The 22,899-nt window shown below is 45.5% G+C and overlaps 1 long non-coding RNA gene across 2 annotated transcripts; it reads right to left on the reverse strand.

Annotated features, from left to right (window-relative positions):
* Positions 1-2,516: 2,516 nt before the first annotated feature.
* On the reverse strand, positions 2,517-21,543 carry LOC129784824 (uncharacterized). Of its 2 annotated transcripts, XR_008747949.1 has the most exons (4): positions 21,480-21,543; positions 13,028-13,102; positions 11,356-11,640; positions 2,517-6,075 (listed from the first exon to the last, which is right to left on the reverse strand). It is a non-coding gene; the product is annotated as an uncharacterized LOC129784824 (long non-coding RNA). The 2 variants fall into 2 exon arrangements; XR_008747948.1 differs by lacking the exon at positions 2,517-6,075 and having other exon boundaries at positions 8,346-11,640.
* Between the last annotated feature and the right edge of the window lie 1,356 nt (positions 21,544-22,899).

Here is a 22,899-nt window from a genome sequence, read left to right on the forward strand (position 1 = left end):
ACCACAATTGCGCTTCATGTCCTACCACCATGTCCAACCCTTTCCAGTGAAGAGGAGAGCAGACTATGAGCACAAATAATCCAATTATAGGGCTACAAACCCAAAGGAATTATCCAATGATCCTTTGAAATAGGGCTAAAGTACGGAAGCTTACAACATGCCTGAGCAGGGAAAAATGGATACCAACTCAAAGACCATCAGCTATAGAGCTGGCCTGCTCCCTAGCATCCTAGGGAGCCAGGACTCACCTGGCCCTGCAAGGACGTACCTAGAGCTCAGACTGAACAAGACCTGTTGGTTTACAGACAGCCAGCAACAGCGATTGCCCAAGAGGACGCTCAGCTGCCAGCATGGATCGGTCAGAAATTCAGATCCTTACAGCTGCTCATTTAGTCTGCTTTATCATGAGCTGAAACCTTTGGTACAGGTGCTAAGCAGGAATACTTTGTCCTGGCCACATCAACGGCCAGCCAAATGAGTTGAGGAATCTTTCCTCAAAGGTGAAGCACTGCTGTGCTCCTTGCCAGCAGGTACCATACATCTGGGAATACTGTCATCAGCAATATGATCTCACAAGGCCCCATGAGTCTTAAAGGAAGGCATGGAAGACTCAGCAATGATATGGACATTTTCTGTCCTGGACCACGCCAAGAACTGTCAAACTCATTCATCAGCTGTCTCTGTACAAATGGCAATAGCATTCACTCACCAGAAGCTTGGCAGGGGTTCGGAGCAGTGACCTAGAAGTTAAAGGCTCTTTGTTTATTACTAATCCCTGGAGCTATGCAGTCCCAAAGCCCTTCCCGTTCTGTGCAACACAAGACCAGCTTTCACAGCCGTACCCTGAGCCCAGTGAAGTCAATAGAAAGGCTGTCATTGTCTCTGGTGACCAATGCACTGTCCCTGGATTCTGCAAAATTAGACTGGCTTCTGCTTTTGTTGTAAGCCATACAAGTATTACCAGTGACCACCGCTGAATTCAAACGGGACCAAAGCATGTGTCCCTCAGGAGTCTCAGTGATGCTGAAATCTGTGGTCACCTTTTTCTGAATATTTCAGAGGCTGCAGGATAAAGGCTTAGATTTTCAGCAAGTCTTTAACATTTTCTAGGTGCCTTTTACTCTCAGAAGGACTTCTCACAACCATACCTGGATCATATACTCCTTGTCCTACCTCTGTATAACTCTTTTTGAAAGCTTGCCTTGCATCTCCTGGTAGTTGCTCATAGTGGGATGTGAAACCACTATTGGGGTATAGCAACACCTTTGCTAGAGCAGAAAAGAGCTTAGAAACGAGGGGTCAGGCAAACAAACATCAGCTAGTTGTTTTAAACCAGCCAAGAACCTGTTTTAGTGTTAGAAGCAAAATCTCCTGAGTTATACCCTTGGGCAAGATTTTTCTCCTGGACCGTTGGAAACTCCTCTGTTCTCACTGGCTTTGCATCCTTAATAATATTACTGATATTAATTAGTCCTTGATAAAGATTAGAATGATTCTCCGATCTGAAGGAAAAAAGCTCAAAACAAAACAAACAACAAAAAAAAAACCACCAATGAAAACAATGCTAAAGATCTTCACCCTGCAAGTCCTGCAAATGGTCCGTGTCTGCTGGTCCTTTTCTGGAGGACTTCAAGTGATGGAGAACTCATGCAGGTCAGCATGGTGCTGCCAGGGACAGATCACAGGGGATTTGGGCCCTTTAGAGATTCAACTGGCTTTCAAGCAAGGTTAGTGCTGTGACAATGTCTATCCAGCATACTCTACCCACCAGCCGTGCCCCATTGCTCATGACCTATGGCTTTTGCCCTTCTCCAGACCCATATAGCTCTACTTGGCTCAGCCAGGAGCTTTTTCCTCATACACAGGTCCAAAAGACTGTACGTTTAAGGGGAAGAGACCCAATCTGCATTTTCTTTCCAATGGCACTGTCTTGTACGAGTTGTTTCCACTATTACAGTTAAAAAGGAAAGGTTTTCTTTCCATCTCTGGATATATCTTGCTCCTGCTTCCACCCACTGTGTCTCTAGAGAGAGAGGGACAGTCATGAAACCCTGAGCCAGGCATCTAAGCGGAGGAAAAAATGCCTTCTGGAGTTCTTGCCCTCTCCATATTGGCTACAAGGAAAACCAAAACAATATTTTATATTAGTAACAGAACCCGGGTGAGAACTAACACACTGAAGGCTAACCCATCCCATGGACTGTGACCAAACCATGTACCTTAAATTTTTACTGTAAGAATAAGCTACAATGTTTTGGGCCAGATTTTCCAGAACTTTCTTCAATCCTGGATAATTATGGCAGGTAAAATAGTTTTTCTAGGATGGATTTGAGATCTGAGCACGAAACATTTTGTGTATTGTTATTTTTTATTTTTCTAGATTTTTTTTTCCACTGGAATTTTGAATGTCCAGAAATTATAATTGTCTCCTTATCGGTTTAATTTCTGGGTCTTTTTGGTTTTGTTTTTGCTTTTTTTTTTTTTTAAAGAAAAAAAGGGTGAGTGAGTCATTTTTATGCTGAGTTCCATTTGTTTAATGCATCAGCAAAAGGGTCCAAGACAGATGTTGGTGGAGAACCGACATTTCGCTTTATGGCAGTAGATGGAGCTACATCCTCAGTAATGTCCCTTTCCAGACAGGGGGAAGGAAACCAGAGAAGAGGTTTGATGGGTGTGCTGGTCACTTCTCCTGGCAACAACATCCCGAACAGGACTAGGTGGACAAAGGAGATGAAAAAGCAGCTGTGGAAAGAATGAAATAAACGCGAGGACTTGGAGCATTACCCAGTTCTCCAAGGACTTTATTTACCAGACATTTACTAAGGGAGCTGTGACCCCCTTTCCCACCACCTGCCGTAACACGGAGACTAGCAGCTGCACACAAATGCGTACAGCTCTCCATAGCCTGGCGGCATCCAGCCCTGAGACCACTAGTCTTCTCCAAGATTTGTTTTACTCTCTCCTGTTCAATGGGAGAGCTGAAGCTCTTCATTAAGTTCCAGGGGTTCCTTGTATAATTTGCCTGTTAAAAGACTTTACTAGCCTGCAGCTTCAGTGTTCAGATCTGGAAGACCCTCTTCCTCCTGCCACGGACCCTGAGCTGTTTCACTTCTACTTTTCTGTGCAACTGGTGAAGTCCTGCAGATCTTTTTAGTTTATATGAGTTAAAAGCTCCTCTGGAATATGATCATGTTTCATCTTCAGGACTCCATAAATTCTTTCAGCATTCTCCAAGGACCTTCCAGTCCTGCTCCTACCAAGTTTTCATGCATTATCTCCAAAACAAGAACAGAGAGAGACTTCTTCATGTCCCCACAATGGCAGAACCCATAATTTTGAATATTACTTCCTTGAAGTGGTCTAAAAATGAATCACCGTGTAAGCACAGCACCTTATTATTATTTATGGGTAGGCAAATATCAGAAAACCATTTTAATAATACCGTGTTTATCATCACAAATGCACCAGCAATGTTTCCACAAGACTGAGCAGCTGCAGCCCAAAGCCTTTAGGTTATTGTGAAAAGCATCTGTGAACAGGTAAGACCATCTCAGCCTCTAGCAGATCCTAAGCTGGGTGGGGTAGGAAGGAAAGTTTATTTATTATTTCTAAATCCATTTTATTCTAATCAGGGCTAAACAAGCTGTTCCTGGATGGCAGAACTTGCCTGGATTTGTTGTTCTGAAGCTCATGGTTGGACTTTCAGTGTCTGTGAGCTCCAGCAGGGCTTTTCCTTTACCTCAGGTTTTAATTGAAATTCTTTAGTGCCTTGTAAGGACTGAGCTCGCTCCACTGTACTTCCCTCAACAGGGACATTATTATGTTCTCTGTCTTCATTCTGGCTACCTATTTTCATTAAACTCCTTGGAATGAGTACTTTTGCAGCCTTCGCCTCCCTGACAAGTTCATTTTAAACAGTCTGCAGCATCCTGAAGCTATTGGGGTGGAAGGACTCACCTCAGCTGTCTAGCATCCTGACAGCCAGAAACTGGGGGTGGAGCTGGCAAAATCCGGGATTTTGGCCTGCTTCAAAAATAAGGCTGTGCCTATGAATGTGTCAGTGTCACTGGCCTCACAAAGTCCAGGAAAAAAGTTAAATTTCCGGTGACATTAATCGCAACTGTTGCCTTAGTCTCTGATTCACCTTGCATATCTAAGATGCTCCTAATTTTTATGGATAGAGATGCTTGCAGAGCAGATTGCCCTCTCCAGTGTATTCCTCCCTCTCTTTCCTTATGCCCTGCCAAGAAAGCAGAGGCAAAGTGATGGCTTCCTGGTAATCAACACACAATAAACAATACATTAAAAAGGCAGCATCAGACTCATGTAGTTTTTAATTTGACCTGAAACAAGTTGGGGCCAGGCAGAGGGAAGTGAGCTTCACTGCGCTGGTGGGAAGAGCTGGCAGACATGTGTTCTGCCCTGTTGACAGATGTGTAGGGCCAGGGCCCAAGCACAGAGACAATTCTGAAGGAGCCATGAGTCTGCAAGACACTCAGGCATTTCCAGCTCGGAGGCTTTTCAATCCCCTCCAGCAAGGTTTACCCTTGTGAAGAAAGGGGCCAGGTAAGAGAAGGAAGCCACTTGTGTTTTTAAATCATTCCAGCCACCGCAGATGAAGGAAGTGCCAGGAATAGATTTCATAACATCTCTGATGTTTTCCCTTCCGCAAGAAAAAATTTTCCATCGTTCTCCCAGTCAGATAAGATCAAGCGGTGCAGGGCAGAAGGGAGGCACTGACTAAAGTTATTGTAACTCACTCCAAAGCTCTCCGGTCTCAGGTAGGAGCCGCGTGAGAGCAACACGTGCCATGAGAATTCAGGCAGGAGGGGCACCGGCACTTGGTCTTGTTTATTGTTCTTGCCTGAGTCTGAACTAGAAGCCGAGGGGTAACTCCAGAGGATGAAATGTACCCTGCTCCCTTCCTGTGTCCACCCAAAGGCAATTTATTCTTAAGCTGAGCCATGGCCCCAAAGCAAAATAAATTTCTGTGTTTGGCTTCAAACCCAGAGTGCACTGCAATTAAGAAAACCTTCAGTGTAAAATGCTTCCAGTGAAGAAAATGCTGATGGAAAATGACTGACAAGGGCTTGTCCCACATTACCTCTTATTGGCATTCCTGGCTGTAGCAGGGGCTTCCCCCTGCCCTTAGATGGTCTTCACCAATAGTCTCCCTGTTAGGAGAGATTTCTGTAGGATTCACACTGTTGGCTTGACTTCAGTTTTGGGACAGATTGTAAATACAGGAGCTAAAAATGTGGCTGGTGGCCCAGCAAGGTGTTCCCTTCCAAGCAGTCATTCTCCCTTTTGTTTTTCCCCAACTATCCAGCTTGTGCCCACAAAGCTCCCCCTGGCTGGGAAGGACTGCAAGTAGTTCAAGATGGTTATGGGAAGGTCTGGGAAAGATCCCTGGCTGTGTTGATGCTGTAGGGATGGGCTGCATTCTCCACAGTCTTGGTCTTCCAGTTGCCCAGGCCGTGTTCTCGTGTTCTCAGTGACACACTGAAGCTGCCTGGACACATAGGAGCCCCATGGCCCAGCCGGCAGCAAAGGTGTGTTGGTGGTGACCAGGGCTTCAGGGCAAATCGTGAAGGGTACTGAACACTGTCTCCTGTGTCTACAGGTCCTGGGTCTTACTCATGTTGGAACAGGTCAGTGCCTTAACATCTTCCTCTGAAAATAAACACGAAATGCAAGAATTCACAAAACTATCTGAAAATAACGCTAGCAGTGAAGAGTTCTCTGCTCAGTCTCACTTTGTCTGTTGAAAATATTCCCTGGAGATGTCCCAAACACATGTTGTTCTTGTATTTGAAGGAAGAGGGAACAGGCAAGAAAATTGCAGTTGTTTATTCCTAATTATCTAAAGTAGCACACAGAAACATCGGACCAGCAGTGAATGACTCAGAATGAAGATGAACCTCTTGCTGTCATAATGTGAAGAGCAGGACAAGCACCTGTCCTTCTGTATGTTTGTCAAAGTAATGCAGTAGAGACTGTTTGCTCTGTAGAGATCGAGCTGTTGCCCTTCTCACTGTGATGAAGACCATCAAATCAGCCACTCACAGATGTCTTCTCCATAAAAAACACCAGGGTTAGGTCCCCTCCCCAGCCAGTGAAGCCACACTTCCAGTACACAACTTATTCGCTACACATCTGAATTTGGAAAACTGAATCAAACTTCTAGTCAATGCGCTCAGTAGTGTGGAGAGTGACATAACTCCCTCTGTACCAGACACTTATACCTGACTAGCTGGATCCCTGCCTAGATTCTGTTAGCTGTTTTAACTAAATCTCCATTGGGCTCCCAAATCACGTGGAGAAACCTCTGGCCAGATGCCTACACTGGGTGTCTGTGTCAGTAAGATGCATCTGATCCCTGTGTTGGCTTTCCAAGGTGGAAAGAACAGCGTGATCAAGACCCCTGCATTCTCTCACCTTCATAGAAAGGAAGCAAAAAAAAGGTAAATGAAAATTTCTTCTACCTTGAAAATAGCCCTGGGACCTGCAGGTCACTCAGGTCCTGTGAACACAACAGGTGGGTTCATCACCACTGCAAAAATAGAAGTTGTTTTTAAACCAGATTAGATTATCTTTTATGGTAGGCTGTGTTACAGGATTCCAATGTGACTGTGCAAGAGCCCAGCAGCTTGAAATGGCAGCACCTGAGAAAATATCTTAATATTCTCCTACTTGAAAATTAGTGGAGGCAAAGTCCGGAGAGGTGAAACTACAGTTTTCTCCAGGGACTCTCAGTTATTTGGAAATGGTGACTTGTTTTCTAAATAGGCAATGAGGATGAGGATGAGGTCCTCCAGGTATCCCAGATTGTGGATAACTGCAGCAACTGCTGTCAAATCTATTGTCACATCACACCATACCTTGGATCTGAAGGAGAAGGACTTGCAATGCATTTTATCCTCACTGCACATGCTGCCCAGAGGTCCTGGCCTGCCCGACTGCAAAAACTTCAGGCAAGGACCTCTGATCTCCACCATTAGAAAAATCTTTGCAGGCAGCTGGGTTTTAGTATATGCAAGTGGTAGCGTAACAGTGCACCAGTCCATGGGTGCCAGCTATTGAAAAGCAGTCGTTCTGCTTGTTGGGATCTGGCTCTTACCAAGACTGCTATACCCCTCCTTCTCAACACAATGGAATTTGCTGGCACTACTGCAAGTCTATTCTGTCTTTTCAATAATTGCCACTGCACTGCAGTGTCCTGGGGTGTTGGCAGATACGCTTTGGAGTAGGAGGGTGTTGCTTGCAAACCTTTGCTTTGAGAAAGAAAATTCCCCAGAATTATCATATTAGGCCTTATTCCCAAAACGTGTCTAGACAGAGTTATTTAGGATGGGCTGTATTATACTGTCCTGCCCTAAAGAACCAACTACCCCTGAATTGGTTAATATTTGTTTATTGAGGGTATTGCGGTTGCACCAAGAGAATTGGAGATCCCTGTCTCCCTAGATGGTATTCAGAAAAAAACAAAAGCTTGAAGCACAGACACCCATACTCCAAAGCATGTGCAGCCTAAAAAAGATGTGATAAATAAAGAGAGGAAAGAAACAAGTGTAGAAAAAGAGCAAAATTATTTACTTACTCAAGACTTTGGAGCAAGCACAGATATATGCAAGGACAAAACTCAGCTGTTTTTATCTGTATTTTCTCTACCCAAAAACTTTCAGAACTCACTTTCAGGGCAGGTCTTTGGCAAGAGGGAGTGGGGCAAAGTATGAGAACTGTTTAGGTTTTGTGAATCTTTTGAACTTTCAAACTTAGAACAAAGTGAAGCCGGATGTTTTGTGAAATTTGGGGTATCATGAAACATTCCTCCCTGCAATTTAAGACGTTGTTTGTACAAGCGAGATGCCCTGATTGGTTTCTTTGACTTTGTAACTGAATGCGTGACTGTGTTATGCAAGCTATAATTATTCTTATTTGGAAACAATTTTCTCTTTTACTTTCAGGATTCTTTGGGGACTGGGAGGCAGCTCAAAACAGAATGGTTTGCCAAAGCTAAATATAACAAAATCTTCCATAAAGTTTCATTCAGTTCTAAATCCGTATTGTAGCAGTTCTGATGAACTTCAAATCTGGCAGAAGCACGTATCTCCTCTTGGGTACCAAACGTTATCCCAGCACTATGGCTTCAAAGTAAAACTAACTCGGGGTTTAGTACAAATGTATCTTCATTGAATGTATATTCATAGCATGACAGGCAATATATAAATAGGAACAGCACTTACAGATCAGGACACTGCTGGTGACCAAGGTTAAAAGATCTTCAGGATCTGACTGTTTCAAGAGAGTAACACCAAGTTCTCTGAGACTGGGGAAGCAAGCTTATTAACTTCATGGTTTACACATTTGACAAGAAAAATAAAGGAGTGAAAAATCTCAGGCTGGCTGGAAATTCAACCGGGATTGAATTCTAGTTTCAGCCTCCACACCAGGGGCTTGCCTACATTAGACTTCTGGTTGACATATCACTGTCCTGCAGCCATGCTTTGCACTCTGGTTTTGGTAAAAGAAGCACTTCTGCAGCTAGTCAGCAACATTTATTTTAACTACCACAAAGACACAGCCCTGAGAACATAGGATCATAACTATTTAGTCTTTCTGGTTTGAACTGTGCCATACAGAATATGAGCATCCTACAGCTGTGAGACAGGTTAGCCTTCTAGGAAAAGGATGGAGGGATAATATTTTTAATTGTGAAAGTCTCATTCCAGATCCTACTTCAGAACCAAATGAGAACTGTGAAAGGCAATGGTTTTCTTTTTTATTCAGGGTGAAATTAGATGCAGCTGAGCTTTCAGGTTGTTTCCATGCGTTTTTTCCCCTATAGTGTACTTCCATATTCTGAAGCACATACATGGCCTTGCAATCAGTCCCTGCCATCTGCTCCTCCACTCCTCGGCCTCTCTGCCCCTTGTGGCATGAGGACAGTTTTCTGGGGAAAGCTATGGTAAATGGGAGCACCACAAATGTCGTAAAGGTTCATCAGGTTGTCTTACATCAGTCTCTATCTTGCCCATCAAGCCACTGTTGCACATCTGGGCACTGTGCCGGCAGGATCTGGCTACACCAGAGGACACTGCCATTGCTGGGAGAGCGATGCCTCCCAGTACAGACTGGGATAGATGCAACCTGCTGTGGAGGCGGGCATGATGTGTGATGGTCTGTACCACAGCAAGGGGCTGCAGAAAGGGACCCAGATGGCCACTGTGCAGTGAAGGACCAAGAGCAAGGGCTGCTGCCCACCCATTACTTCACCCTCACCTCCCACCTGCCCAGGAAACAAAGACCTGTAGAGGCAGTGTATGCTGACAAAGGCTTTATAGGTGCTGAGGTAATTCTGTCACCTCTTTACAATAATACAAACTAGGCCAACACAAGCACTGCTAGCCTAATTGTCTCTGCGCCAGGAATTTTGCCAGGAGAGCTGTGGTGGCTCCCAATTGTCTTCAGGCTCAGAGATGTTCAGCATCAGGATCAAGGTGGAGCCTGCCTGCAGGCAGGTGCCTGGATGTCCTGCCAAGGTGCTGCAGTTCAGTTCTTCCTTTCTTTCCCACTTTCACAGCAAGCAGTGAAAATATTAACCCCTCCCTATCCAAACTTTGGACATTTCCCACCATTACATGCTGCAGATGACAGCGCACACCCAGCCAAGAGAAGACAGGGAGATCAGCATCAGCTGCTCTGAAGCACATTTCATCCAGGCTGCTTGTTGTAGCCCTGTCCTGCATGTCCATGCTGTGCTTTGGAAAGGACAGTATGTTCAACCCCCTCATGCCCTTATCTACCCCCAGCTGCAGGACCAGGAACTTTTCACTCACACCATAAAGGGACAGCCACGTCTATGTTGCTCCATGCCGGGCAGCTTTTCCCAACCTCTGTCTGAGATTGTTTTCCAGTCCAGGCAGTGGGGTCTCATAGCTTAAGTACAGCCCCCCACAGAGCTGGTAGCATAGGTACAACCCCAACCCTCCAACCTTACCCCTCTGCCTCCCCTGAAAATGACACCACTCCAGACAATTTACTGTTAATCAATAGGATTTAACAGAGCCAAATACAATGCCGAAAGAAACAGCTGATGCAGCTGTATCTTGTCAGCAGCAAACGCCTCAATGTGAACGGAAGCATGATCTGCCTTTGTTGGCATTTTCTGCTTTGTCTCTGACTAGCATTTGCATCTCCTAATTAAAGAAGTATGGGCAATTGTATAAATATATATATAGCATTGCATTAAAGCCCTGGGATCTATCTGACAGCCCAGCATGATGCAGCAGCATTAGTAATGTTTGTTGTACCATTTCAAATGACCTCATTTGGGGTGGAATTACAGCCAGCCTGTGTGTGTTCTAACCCAGACAGTTGCAGGCACATGAGTTTTAATAGAAATACATCCACTGAATTGCATTCGGCTATCTTTTTCTTTATAAAGGCCTAGAGTGCTCTAAGTAAAGTTAATCTGTGCCTGCATAGCTAGGTATGGATTGCATTCTTACGTTTTCCATCTGATAAGTGAACTTTCAGGTTGTAATGGTCAAGTATTGGAAGTTAACAGATGATTGATGTTTGGGGAACTGTACTGTGGCCTTCTCACACACCAGGACTAGGTCTTCATCTTTGTCTGCCCTAAACTGCCTTCCTTCCCCAAGCACAGGATGAGCTGTTCTTCAAGGATGGGTCAATGTTTTGCGGGGGAAGGAAGGAAGAACTGTGAATGAAACAAAAGTGACAGGAGCAACTGCTTGTTGTGGAAGGTGACTTTGCCCTGCTGACCTCACCTCTGAAGAGGATGATTTCAATCAGTTCCACAAGGTTTTCCGTGTTATTTCCCTATCACCTTTTCCTAAGTGTCCAGTGCAATTCCAGGCTCATTTACACATGGGTCACTTCAGTGCAGGGCACTGTCACATGCAGTCCAGGCTGGAAATGCTTTTCCACTGACATCGAGTTGAATTTGGTCCAGAGTTGACTTTACAATCTCAGGAGTCATCTTTCTTCTCCACTAAGTGTGGCCTCCTTTGTTCACGAAGCAGCGTGACCTGTGTCAGCTATTTCTCAGCAGAAAACAAACAGGGAAGGAAGGATTTGGATTTCTTGGGTTACCTACAAACTAGATTTGGATTTCCTGGGTTACCTACAAACTGATTCTTAAAGCATCAGTAAGTATGACAGCTAACTCTGCCCTTCCAGCTGGCAGTGTTTAAATATGTTTCTGAGTCTTAAAAGCAGGAAGCAAGATAAGTTAGATTATCTAATGATTATCTCCAGTAAGGAGGGCAGCTGGGTCAGTACAACACCGCTTAGCATGACAGGCAATATATAAATAGGAACAGCACTTACAGATCAGGACACTGCTGGTGACCAAGGTTAAAAGAATAACTAATGTATAAATATACTACGATCATGCTCAGAGTCCACTTGTATTTCCTGGAGCGTCTGTGCAGAAGGCTGAGCATAACGAGCATTCATAAATGACCTTGTTATGAGCATCAAGGGATCTCTGAAGGCACCACAGACAGACGGGAGAGGGCTGGATGCCTGCCAGCTGAGGAGGGTGGATCTGTCTCCCCCTTTGCCATTGACTTTCCAGGTGATGATGGAAATCAGCTTTTCTCTCCCCCTGACCTGGAACAGATGCAGCACAGGACTGTCATGAGGACTGATTAGTTAGTTAGATACCCAGGCAGGCAGAAACATGAAATGATGCAGGGATGTGCTTGGGATGTGCTATGAAGGCCAGGATGCTGGCATGGATCTGGAGGGCTTTCTCTGGGTTCACACTTCAACAAAAGCTGAGCCAGTGTGTCTTTTAGAGCCCACAGCACCATTTACACAGCAGAGGGACCTCATTTAATCATCAGGATTTCTGCAGCAACCAAGAGAGATGGAAAAGGGAGCAGCAGACCTTGGTCCTCTACACTCAGTTGACAAAGGCAGGAAACAAGCGTCAAAACAATCCCAGTGACTTCAAGAGCCTTTTAGGCAGGTGAATGAGAAGCCAAAGCAAGATCTCGGCCTGGCCCACACTGCACAAGGCGCTGTGCCTTGGGAAGCTGAGGGTCATATTTTCTCTTCTAAAAGCCATTGGCACTAGGTACATGTTATCACAGAGGGCTCAAGTCTGTGTATTCCCTGAGAAACCTCTCTGCCTTTGCTGCGAGCAGTGGCTGATGAGCACAGCCTTAGCTTTTGACGGTGTTTTTCCTCCTTTTACTACCCACACCACCACCCCTCAAAAAATTATATAATCCTATCCATTTTTAGAAATGCAGACCCAGGGCTGCTCAGCAGATCAGGCTGATATTGATCGTTTCAGCCTTCATGACTTCAGAAAGCCAAACTCTCCACGGGGCAGGACACAGCTTGAGTCAGAGGAGGAGGGAGGATGAGAACAGAGCCCTTAAGGGGCATGGGCAGCTCTTTTGTTTGTGTTGCAATATGTGCCCTGGTGAAACAGAGGACATGTTATCCTGCTTGTACAGCATTTTCTGACCTGCTTTTGACCCAAGAACCATTTGCATTCATAAATACTTGAGTTGCACCCCTGGGAGGTGAGAGAAAGAGAGGAAAGGAAAAGAGTGGGTTTATCAAATCTGGGATCACTACACGGCTTGGAAAGCAATCCTTCTTCTTTCTTCCAGCCTGACTGTAAACCAGCCTGCATCCAAGAGGTCTTATTACTCTTTGAAATGGACAGGTTTTAGCAAGACAGCTCCCTAGTCAGTGGCCTTTGGTTGAGAAGACAGTGAAACAAATTCACAGGGTCATGCTGCTCCCCACCATGGCCCCAGAAAGGTGTTGACTGGATGGCTTAACTCTGGGAGACTTTACCCAGTGCTGCTGTTCTTTCGGGGAGGAAAAAGCCTGAGGAGTGTACCGACCTCTCCTTTCCCCCACGTGAGACCCCAGAGAGGTGGGGGAGCAGGCTGTGGAGAACTCAAGGTGGGTAGTGAAGAAGGACGTTGGAAGAACAGGAATGAAAGTCAGCATGTAACCAGAAAGGCTAGAGTACCATAGACATCCAGGTCCTTCTCCACATCTTGAATATGGAGTGCAAACTCTTGTTCTCAAAAAAAGACAATCAAAACTGGAAGAGATAGAGAGGAGAACAATAAGGAGGGCTGAATTATGGATCTGACCATGCATGTCAAGAAATTAAGCATATAATCTAGAAATGGGGTGTTGCAAGTGGAATTAAGATATCTAGATCATCAGTGGCCTGAAAGACATGAATAGGGAGTGATTGATCATTGGTACTTGAGAGAGAGAGGACGGGGTACTCAGACAGCCCTTTAGCCCTCCGTACCATGCCCATTCCTGTACTATGTCGTGATGTGTGCTAGGCACTGCATGGAGCCATCTTGATACAGAAAGTCCACCAACCTCTACACAGACAAAGCAGAGGACCTATTGGAGAAATTTCTGGAGGGCCTAGCCCATTTCTTCAAACCAGCCTAAAAGAATGCATCAGGGAGCTAAAAGCAATGCTTTGGGAAACCACAGATGACCACTGATCATTGATGTTTTGCTTTACTGCCAGCTGTTAGACCAAAATTCAAGGGGAACATCAACCCCATCTTCAGCTCCTGAGCCTTGGCCCTACCACCATGTTTGACTACAGGGCTGTCGGTCTCCTGTCAGTGTGTCCTGACAAGTGGTCTTCACAAGGGATTATGCTTGGTAACACAAGCAGGCCTATATCAGAAAGATAATGGATTTTCTGTTGAAAATCATTTGATGCCTGCAAGAGTAGCCAAGGCATGCTAGGCAAAAGCAAGTAGAAAGCCCTAGGGATACACCGAATGGTTATCTACCCACTAAGCAAAATTTAGATCTTTAGGAACCTGCTCTTGCTATAGCATGGGAAGTCCAGCTTGGCCACATTGGGGTGGTGAGGGAATGAGAATAGGGGAGATGGCAAAGTAACATTTTTCCTTCCATATATGTCTTTCTCCAGTGGGTTTGAGTCACTATAAGAAGCCATTTCTGTAACTGCTTGAGGAAATCTGCCTGGAACAGCTCAGTTCAGGTAATGCTCAGAGGGGACTTCTTGCTTCCTAGTGGCTACCACCAGCTTTTGGGGAAGTGATTTCCAACCACTGCAACAGGCATCTTCAGAGTGCTGGGTGGTGCTTCTTAACCCACTGAACACCAGTCACAGTGCTTTGCTCCCACAGTTACCCTCAGCTTCCAGGAAGCATTTGAGCAGTGCTGGGGATGCTTCCTGGAGTCCTGTGGTGACATTTGTGTCTTCTTGAATTCAAGAGGTATTGTGGCTTTTGTTTAAGATTTATCTCAGATAGGGCAGCTCAGTGGCAAGCAGAGGGCTAAGTTTAACTCCCTACTTTCTTTGCTGGTTATTTCCTCTGGGACCTTCAGTATGTCTCTCTGTACACTTCAATTTTCCCAGCAGTCGAACAGAAATAACTGACGTCTTTCCTGAAGAATTGTGGAGGAGATACAATAAAGGTTGTGCAGAGCTGAGATAATGCTGTAACAGGAGCTGTAAAAATACCTAGAGCCCTTTATATTACCATCAGAGCTGATAAGTAGTGCAGGTTCATTGGGGTATTCCAGTTACATGCAGCATTGAAATCACATTGTCTTGTTTCCCAGCCTTTAATAGAACAGCCAAATGTTTACACGCAGCTTCCACTTTCACTTCAGACAATGTCATCTCTGCCTGAAAGCTCATCTCATGCCTGGGGAAGCAACTTACACCTGAAACCATCATCCTTTTTCAGTTGCTGGTGGTGGTTTTGGGGGAATTTTTTTTTTTTTTTTTTTTGTAATCACATTGCAAAAGGAAGCCATAAGCATGAGAGTGAGGGAAAACCTGATTTATCATCACCAACATGTTCTTCCCCCTCTTTGCAGCTTTAGCAGAGGTGATGGACTTCATGCAAGGACACATACCTCAGTGTCAGATCATGTGTTGGGAACCTGGACAGGAGTAAGAAACACAGTCCTATCACACTGGCGTGACTGTTACCAGATTTTGATTCTCTGGCCCCTGGCAATGTTGTCCACGAGTGATTTACCATGACGGATTGTGCCACAAACCCTAGTTGCAAAAGGGCACAGTCCCAAGCCAGGTAGCACCCCACAAACATCAACAGCAGAGTCAAAGTCCTCCCCACTGAGCTGAATGGCACCAGAGGAAGAGGGGACATGTTGCAGGCTTGGGGACAGCCACTAGATGGGGGCACGAGCAAACACGTCCGTAGGGCCCCAGCTGAACCCCAGGAGCACAAACACCAGGAGATGACCTCTCTGTCCCTTGACACGGACCAGGCCTCTCCAAAGAAATGGATCTGCCAGCCACCCACAAAGTTCACTGTAGCACAGCGACACACACATCCATGACCAGGATATCAGGGCACCCAGTTTCTCCACTGGGCTAAGACTTGACTGTGTTATGGCTTTTGAGGGCTTAGGCTGGACCATGAACAGTAGAAGACCCCATGAGGCTACCACTGGAGGTCATTACTGAGCCATAGAGCTTTGCTCTTAAGATCTGCTCCAAAAGATTGACTTGCTCATTACTTCCAGCCAGGAGATTATCTCTCAACTATAAAAAGGTGTCTGCCCACTTCTCTTGAGCCCTCAGCTATTCAAAACCATCGCTGGAAACAGCCTGTGGGTGGCTGTCTGCTGTCTGCCTCTTGATGAGGTGTCCCACAAATTGGCTGTGACAGAATGCAGTGCTGCTTTCGTGGAGCCTGGAGGGCCTGGAGCATGTGAAAGCTCCCCCCAGCCCCGACACATCCTCTGTGCCCTCTTGGTGAAGGAGCAAGTTCAAGAGGCTGCCAAACACATCAGCCCTGGAGCCTGAGCAATGGGCTGAATCAACTGCAGATTGGTCATGAACTGCAGTTGATACACACACGGATATATCCCCTACTCCAAAAGAATCCAGGGAGGGAGGAGGAATTGGCCTCTTACTGGGAACGTTAAGCCCTGTTTAGTGTTACCAGTTTTGCAGAAACATAAAGAGGCCTAAACAGGTTCAGCTAACAGTGTGTCATCAATTAAACAGGGGGAAGTTTTACAAGGGGAGAAGCTTTGGCTAATGTAGAGTCCTGATGACACATCCATGGAAAGGCTACTTAGGCAGGCACCAGTTCTTGCCCACCGTGTAGGTTACAAAGGAGCCAGGAAAACTATGTTGGGGGCCACATGGCTCCCTGACTCCATGGGGAAGTGGGGGGTTGGGGGCGAGCTGGGAGTAAGACAGCAGAGAGCAGCTTCCCTTCTTGTGTGCCCACGGCTGCTCACATTTTTTGCAAAGTCAGCTTTTCCAGGGGCTTTTATAGGGCAGCTCACACAGCTTCCTGTCTCCTGAAATTACTTTTCTCACCCCCAAAATAGAAAGAACTCCATCATTTCTTGTGTTCCTGCTTAGCAACATCAGTCTGCTGAGTTTTCCCTCTGCTCTGAGGCATGAGAATCAATGCCACGCACTTCGAAAACCTCTGGGAATTTAGTGGCATATGGCAAGACCGTATGTCACACAGAGGTTATAATAAATCCACGTCCCTTTTCATCCTCCAGCACCTCAAGGTCACCATGGTCTAGAAACATTTGATCTAAGATTTTGGAGTTACAAGTAATTCTGTCCAGGCATTTCCCATCCAGCCTGACCCTTGACAGCCTCTGCCGACAGAGGAAACAGTTTTTCAGGTGATATTGTTTTCTCTCTGACTGAAGTTCCTTGTTCAGTGCAAGAAGCAAGTAGCTCATTGTGAAGCCTGTCTTTACCACCGGCATGTGACAAAAGTATCTGTTTTTCCTTTTTGCTCAGGCCCAGCTGCTCCTTCGCTGATCGAAGGGAAATCCCTGCAAACCAAGAGCAAAGTCAACAACACGCACCTTGCACCCTGTGAGTCAGCATGGCAAAGTTCTCCTCATTTCCCCGCTTAGAGCTCAAAGCTGCTTAAAAAAACATTGTTGTTGTTGTTGTTATTGGGTGGGTTCTGTTTATTCAGCTCAGCATTTTCTGGAGTCTAATGTCTGATCCTGACTTTCTCAGTTATGCTTGTGAAGTCTTCATGTGCAAGCATTGAGCAGGTCCAGGTCTACTTAACATCTGAACTCAGAGAAAACAAGCTGTTTCCAGCCCTCGGTGGCAGGGAACCAAGAAGTCTCAGTTCTGCAAGTTGGTGCATTTTACTTCAGGGTGAAGTTAGAAGGAACTTTTCCTCCAAGACCTCTCTTGCCTAGAAACACCCTTTTCTCTTACGCCTCTGCTTTTCTCTTTTGTATTGAGATGCAACCTTTACTGCCATGAGGCTATGGCAGCTTCTGTTAAATTCTGGCTTGACGCCCCTTCTTGAGGGACTTAGAGGGCTTAGCCCTGCATGCTTGGAAAGCATTTTGCCAATAGCTAGGCACCCCAGGAGGACTGCCTGGGCTTTGTGCCCTGAGATTGACAAAGGCTTTCTACTTGATCCAAGGAGTTCCAGAACAGTGGAATAGGCTGATTTGGCCAATGTTACCAGCCTCTTTAGTCTCTTCTTTATATGCTGGCAGGAGAAAAATGCTGATTCAGCAGGTGTAGGAGCAAATGTCAACAGAGAAAACTGCACAATGCATATGCTGGCTGCTCTTCTGTCCCTTATTCCTCTTGTTATTACTGATCCCCTTGTTTCCTGCATCCAACAGGTGCATTTGGGAAAGTCTGGTTTCCGAAGCCAGCGGACGTTCCACAGAGATTTGACCTTGCCCATTTTAAACACTTCCTATCCCAAACCACAAAGGGGATTGGTAACTCTGGCTGGAGAAAAACTCAAACAAAGCTGGTGTGTCTCAGGAAATTCAGACCATGTCATAATACAACTAAACACAGACAAAAATAGGTGGCAATGGCTTCTGTGAAGGTTTGTGTGCTCAGAGGATTGGTTTTTTTTTTATTGTTTTGGTGTTCCCTGGTAGGACATGGACAGCAGTGGATAAAAAAAAGAGTCTGTATCCACACACTCCTGCAAGTCCTGAGAAGTCATTCATCGATTGATTTTGTGCTCCAGCTCTAGCACCCGGTGTCCCAGTGACCCACTCCTGGCCTTCCCTCTTGCAGACTGTCTGTCTTGGCTTGTTGCTTGTATGTGTTTCCAAAACCAACTCTGTGTGAGCTGTCACAAACTCACGGCAATCGTCTATCTGAAAATTTTCATTAGACATTTCTGGTAAAATGTGTGTGCCACTAACAACATTTAAGATGAAAGTATCAAATGAGTCTATGTTTTCCATTGGGTCTGCGCTCCTTCAGGCACACTTGCCTAGAGTAGGCACAAAATTTCTACTTCTCTAAACAAACTCATTTAGGCTGGAAGTGAGATTAAAAACACCAGTTCAGTCAGGTCAGAGGGGTCTGGATAACTCACACTCTTCTGGTGCTTTGAAAAAACATGTCTTTGCTAGAAGCAGCATGGCCAGAGCAGGTACTACAGGAACAAGGCTGATGTTTCCTCAGCTGCAGGGGACCTTCAGGATGAACTTGAGAAGACATTTTACTTCTCTGTGCCTCTGTTTCCCCATCTGCAAAATGCAGACCTGGTTCCTCACCTTGGCCTTCCCTTGCTTTGTAAAGATCTTTGAGATCAAGGGATGAAAACACTAGATAAAACCATGGCAACATTATTATTTACCTACACAAACAAGAGAACTGGGTCTTTCAAAGACGTTTGGCTTTAAGACATTCCCCCAGCTCTATAGAAAAACAATCTATGCGCAGACACTGTTAGTCATGCAAGGAAAACAAGCCATCAAGCAAGAATTCTGCTTTTCTTTTATCTCCACCTGCTACCCAAGTTTCCTGTGTTTTTCTTAGGGAAACAGTTTCAGCCACTGTTATTACTGTTAGAGAAACGTACGAGTGCATGAGAGACTGTGAGCACTGCCTTGCTCCATATTTGTTTCAAAACATAATGAAATAGTGAAACGCTCATTGTCTCAGGCAAAAAACGGAAAACAAAACCCAAACCAAACCAAACAAAAAACACTCCAGAAAATACTCAGAAATAATTGACATCCTTTTGGATATTACTTGCGGTAGCAAAGATGCCTTGTGTGTGCATGAAATGTCTTTGCATTACTTTCTTCCATATTGCTATATAACCATACATTTCCTTTGCCTTTGCCTCTTCCCCTGTCTTCGGGTGCCTGTGCTCTGCACCCAGCCTTTTGCATGGCTTCTGCATGCTTATTAGGCAATTAAAACTAAGATTGTGTTCTGTTGCCCCTGGCATTTGGAGTCACAGACATACAGAAGGTTTTAAAGGAAGCAAAGGGCAAAGATCTCATATTATACCAAGGCAGAATTTTATGGGCTTATTAGAAAATTGCCCGTTATTAATCCTGCTGAGAGTAAAACTGGTCTGGTGTAAAACAGCCCAGCAAAAATCCTCTCAATCAATAATGCTGATTTATTCCAGTGTACAGTTAGGTCCAAACTCAATCATGGTCAGTGTTGCTGGACCCTTCGATAACAGGTGCCAGCCTCCCATGGGTGAAACATCTTCAGCTTGAAACCTGAGTTTTAACTGAGGCAAGAAAAATCAGCCTGAAGCTGAAACCACTTGAAATACCAAATCTAATTTGAGACGGAGCAAGCAGTGAGGAAGATGACAAGGGATTCAATGCTCTGTGGCACATCTTCAGAAGCTTTTTCACACCCATATGAATACTTGTCAAGTCAGACCATAAATCAGATGCTGCTAAAAATTTTTAGCTGCTTTTGGCTTCAGGCATCTGCTAGAAAGGACCCTTTGAGTCTGATTATGTTATGTACATCTTGTGAAATTTGCAGTGGTTTTATTCATATTTAGGCAACAATACATGATCCATCCCTTTTTTCATGTTATCAGGCAGCAAGAAGGGGAATAAAATTAGCAAAACATTGCAAGATCATTCAAAGCACCCACATTCATTAAAAAAATCTACCATTGCAGCCTGACCCTGTCAAAGGACTTTAGCACAGCTATGTGACTTCAGGTTACTTGTCAGAGTCTGGAGCTGGGGTGCAAAGGCAGGAGAGGATTTCACCCCGCATTGCCCAGGGCAGGTACCACAGCGCCTGTCACTCCCCTCAGCAGGGACACTTTGGCCAGAGCCCACTCGGGGTGTTGACTTTGCTGCAGACAGTCGGGCTGGGGCAGACTCAGACAGCAACAAACCCTTTATGAAAGCAGCTGGGAAACAGAAGCAAAGACATCCAGTAACCGCTAATTCCTGCTGGACAGATTTAACCCGTTCAGGCCGCAGTATGGCCCCAGCATGCCCAAATAACCAGTTTTCCTGATTTACACCCACTCAGCTCCTGCCTTCACTCAGTTAACCCCCTAAATTCAATGTCTCCAGAAACATGTCTCTAGAAAGGACTTCCAGGGTCCATTCCACAGTCACCCCATAATCTGATTCCCACATTAAGTTTATACAGCATCCTTTTAAAAAGTGGCATGTTCATGTGGCAATTTCCCCACTCCCCAAGTTGCTGAGAAGCTGTCCCAGAACCCCCTGCCCTGGTGATTAGGACATGTCCTTGGCCCTGAAGTCTTATGCCTTACCCAAGACACACAGCATCTTGGAGAACATGGAGACAACTCATGTTGCTTCTTTCCTCCAAGCCATGATAGCTCCAAAAACTGTGAGCCAGGGTGGCTCCAGCTGTAGGTGATGGCATCAATGAGTTAGAAGGATTGGAGAAAACAGTAGGAAATCAAATCAGAAGAGAACTGAGGGAAGAGGCAGAGCTACCTTTAGCCTTGAAGACCATCTGCTTGGAGCTTTAACTTCTCCCACAGTTCTATGGGTGCCAATGTTGGCTCTCAAGAGGACAAAGCACAACGCAGTTTATTCTGAACTGGGGTAACTCAGTCAGTGCTAGATCAGCAGATGAATGGACAGAAGGTAACATCCCAAACAGCCTGACACTCCCACAGAGCATCCTTGGGAGGGAGCTGGACCTACACTAGGAGCAATAACGTGTTTGTGCCCATCTGTTGCAGATGACACAGTGCTGTTGCACAGCTTTGTTTCACTAAGGGGTGTTGGATTGGTGCAGAAACTTGCCCAACCCTGCCAGAGTTTCTGTCCCAGGGGCAGGCAGTGACATCCGAGCAGACAGCACACCAAGCAAAGCCAAGGGAGAAGTGCGCTGGAGTTGGCCATTACAATCACAGCTTGAGGTGAGGTGTTGGAGGAGCTGGGCCACCAATGACAATATATCCATTCTCCTTGGTGACAACAGTGCCTATTTTCCTCAGCCATTGTGGTAATGTAGTCCTTGTGAAGATCCCAAACCCAGGCTGTATGTGGCCTTTCCCCAGAGCAGTGCCAAAGGCCTGAGAAAGTTCTCCCACCTTATTTGTGTCAGTTATACCTTACCTCTCCCACTTTAATATGTCTAAAATAGCTCTTTCTGCCCCAGGACCACAAAAAGCACACACATGCCATTCTGTACTCACTGTCCACCTCCTGCTGAGGAAGCTGTCGATTTTGCAGTATCTGCTGAAAAATGTAGAACCAGTGTTTCTCCACAGCTGGTCCTCATTTTAAGTCGCGGTGCAGTGCCTCCTCTTCCTTAAAAAGGCTCGATGAGATGTGTGTGCTGAATGCTGCCTGGGGTCACACCAGACATCAGTCTGCAGGAGGTGCTTACACAAAATGCAAGTTTCTTTAGGAATCCAGTGCACTGAAGCTAAGTTCACTGCACCAGGGCTGAAAAGATGAATCTGACCTTATAGATAGGTTAAAAGTTTAATATATTACCATATTTACCCATACCCTATCATATTTATACACACACACATATATATTGGGGGGCTGTATATGTGTGTGTGTGTATATGGATGTGTCTGTGTACCTCTATGCGTTTTTCAGGAGATTTTCTTTATTTATATCAAGCAGATGAGGGCTAACTGGAATTTGCCCTAGCACTTGCCTATAAGCCCTTTGGGGATTCCTGCATTCATCTTCCCACTCTGTGCGCAACATGTAGATACAACACAAATGTTTTTTAACACTTGTATCTACCAAAGAGATGTCACACATTGACACAATTTTCTGAAAGCCTCATGTCGTGATCGCACATGTATTAACATTGATAACTGCAATTAAGATTAAGAAGCCTTAGGTCAGCTTACACACAGCCCTGTTAGTCAGCAGGTCGCAAAGTGCTTCCAAGGAAAGTTATCCTCTTATCCCTTTTTTAGGTTGAAGGGATATGAAGAAGCCTGTCTGCAAACAGTGTACTTGAAATCAGGGAGCGAATCTGCTTCTGCCTGATGTTGGGATCGCAGTGTGGGGCTAGGCTGCCAGGCTGCCTGCCTTTCATACCGTACCTTCAGCGGCATTGAACCACCAGACACCGAGTCTCCCACAGTAAGACAGACCCTCTTGCCTTGTCCCATCAGCCGCCACCAAGCAGCTGGGCTATTTGCTTTCATGAGGCCCTGTGCCCCAAGGGATAGTTAGGAATTCTGTTAAAATGCCATAGATGAGCCCAGCCTGCTCTTCTTCAGAAGGAGCCACCTTACATCAGATATAAATCTGTAGCTCCTTCCCTCCCCATCCTTGATACGATGGGAGAAAAGGCCTTCTTCTCTGTGTTAATTCACCAATGATTGGCTACAGCACTTCAGGAGAGAGTTCCTGGGTACAGCATGGAAATCCAGGTGTGTCTTGGGACATCTTGGCACAGGCAGGGTCAGCGTGGTGGGAACATACTGCTGCAATGTTCCTCCAAGGCAACAAGGTCCCCCCTGTCCCCCTGCTTGTAGGACCTCCACCTCCACACTGCAGGGGGCTACCAGGACAGCTGCACTCACATGGTTGGAAAGGACTTTTGATTTGACTTATTTACCTTTTCCACTTTCTTTCCAGTAG

This window comes from Falco peregrinus, chromosome 6 (genome assembly GCF_023634155.1).
Source record: "Falco peregrinus isolate bFalPer1 chromosome 6, bFalPer1.pri, whole genome shotgun sequence".
NCBI classification, from domain to species: domain Eukaryota; kingdom Metazoa; phylum Chordata; class Aves; order Falconiformes; family Falconidae; genus Falco; species Falco peregrinus.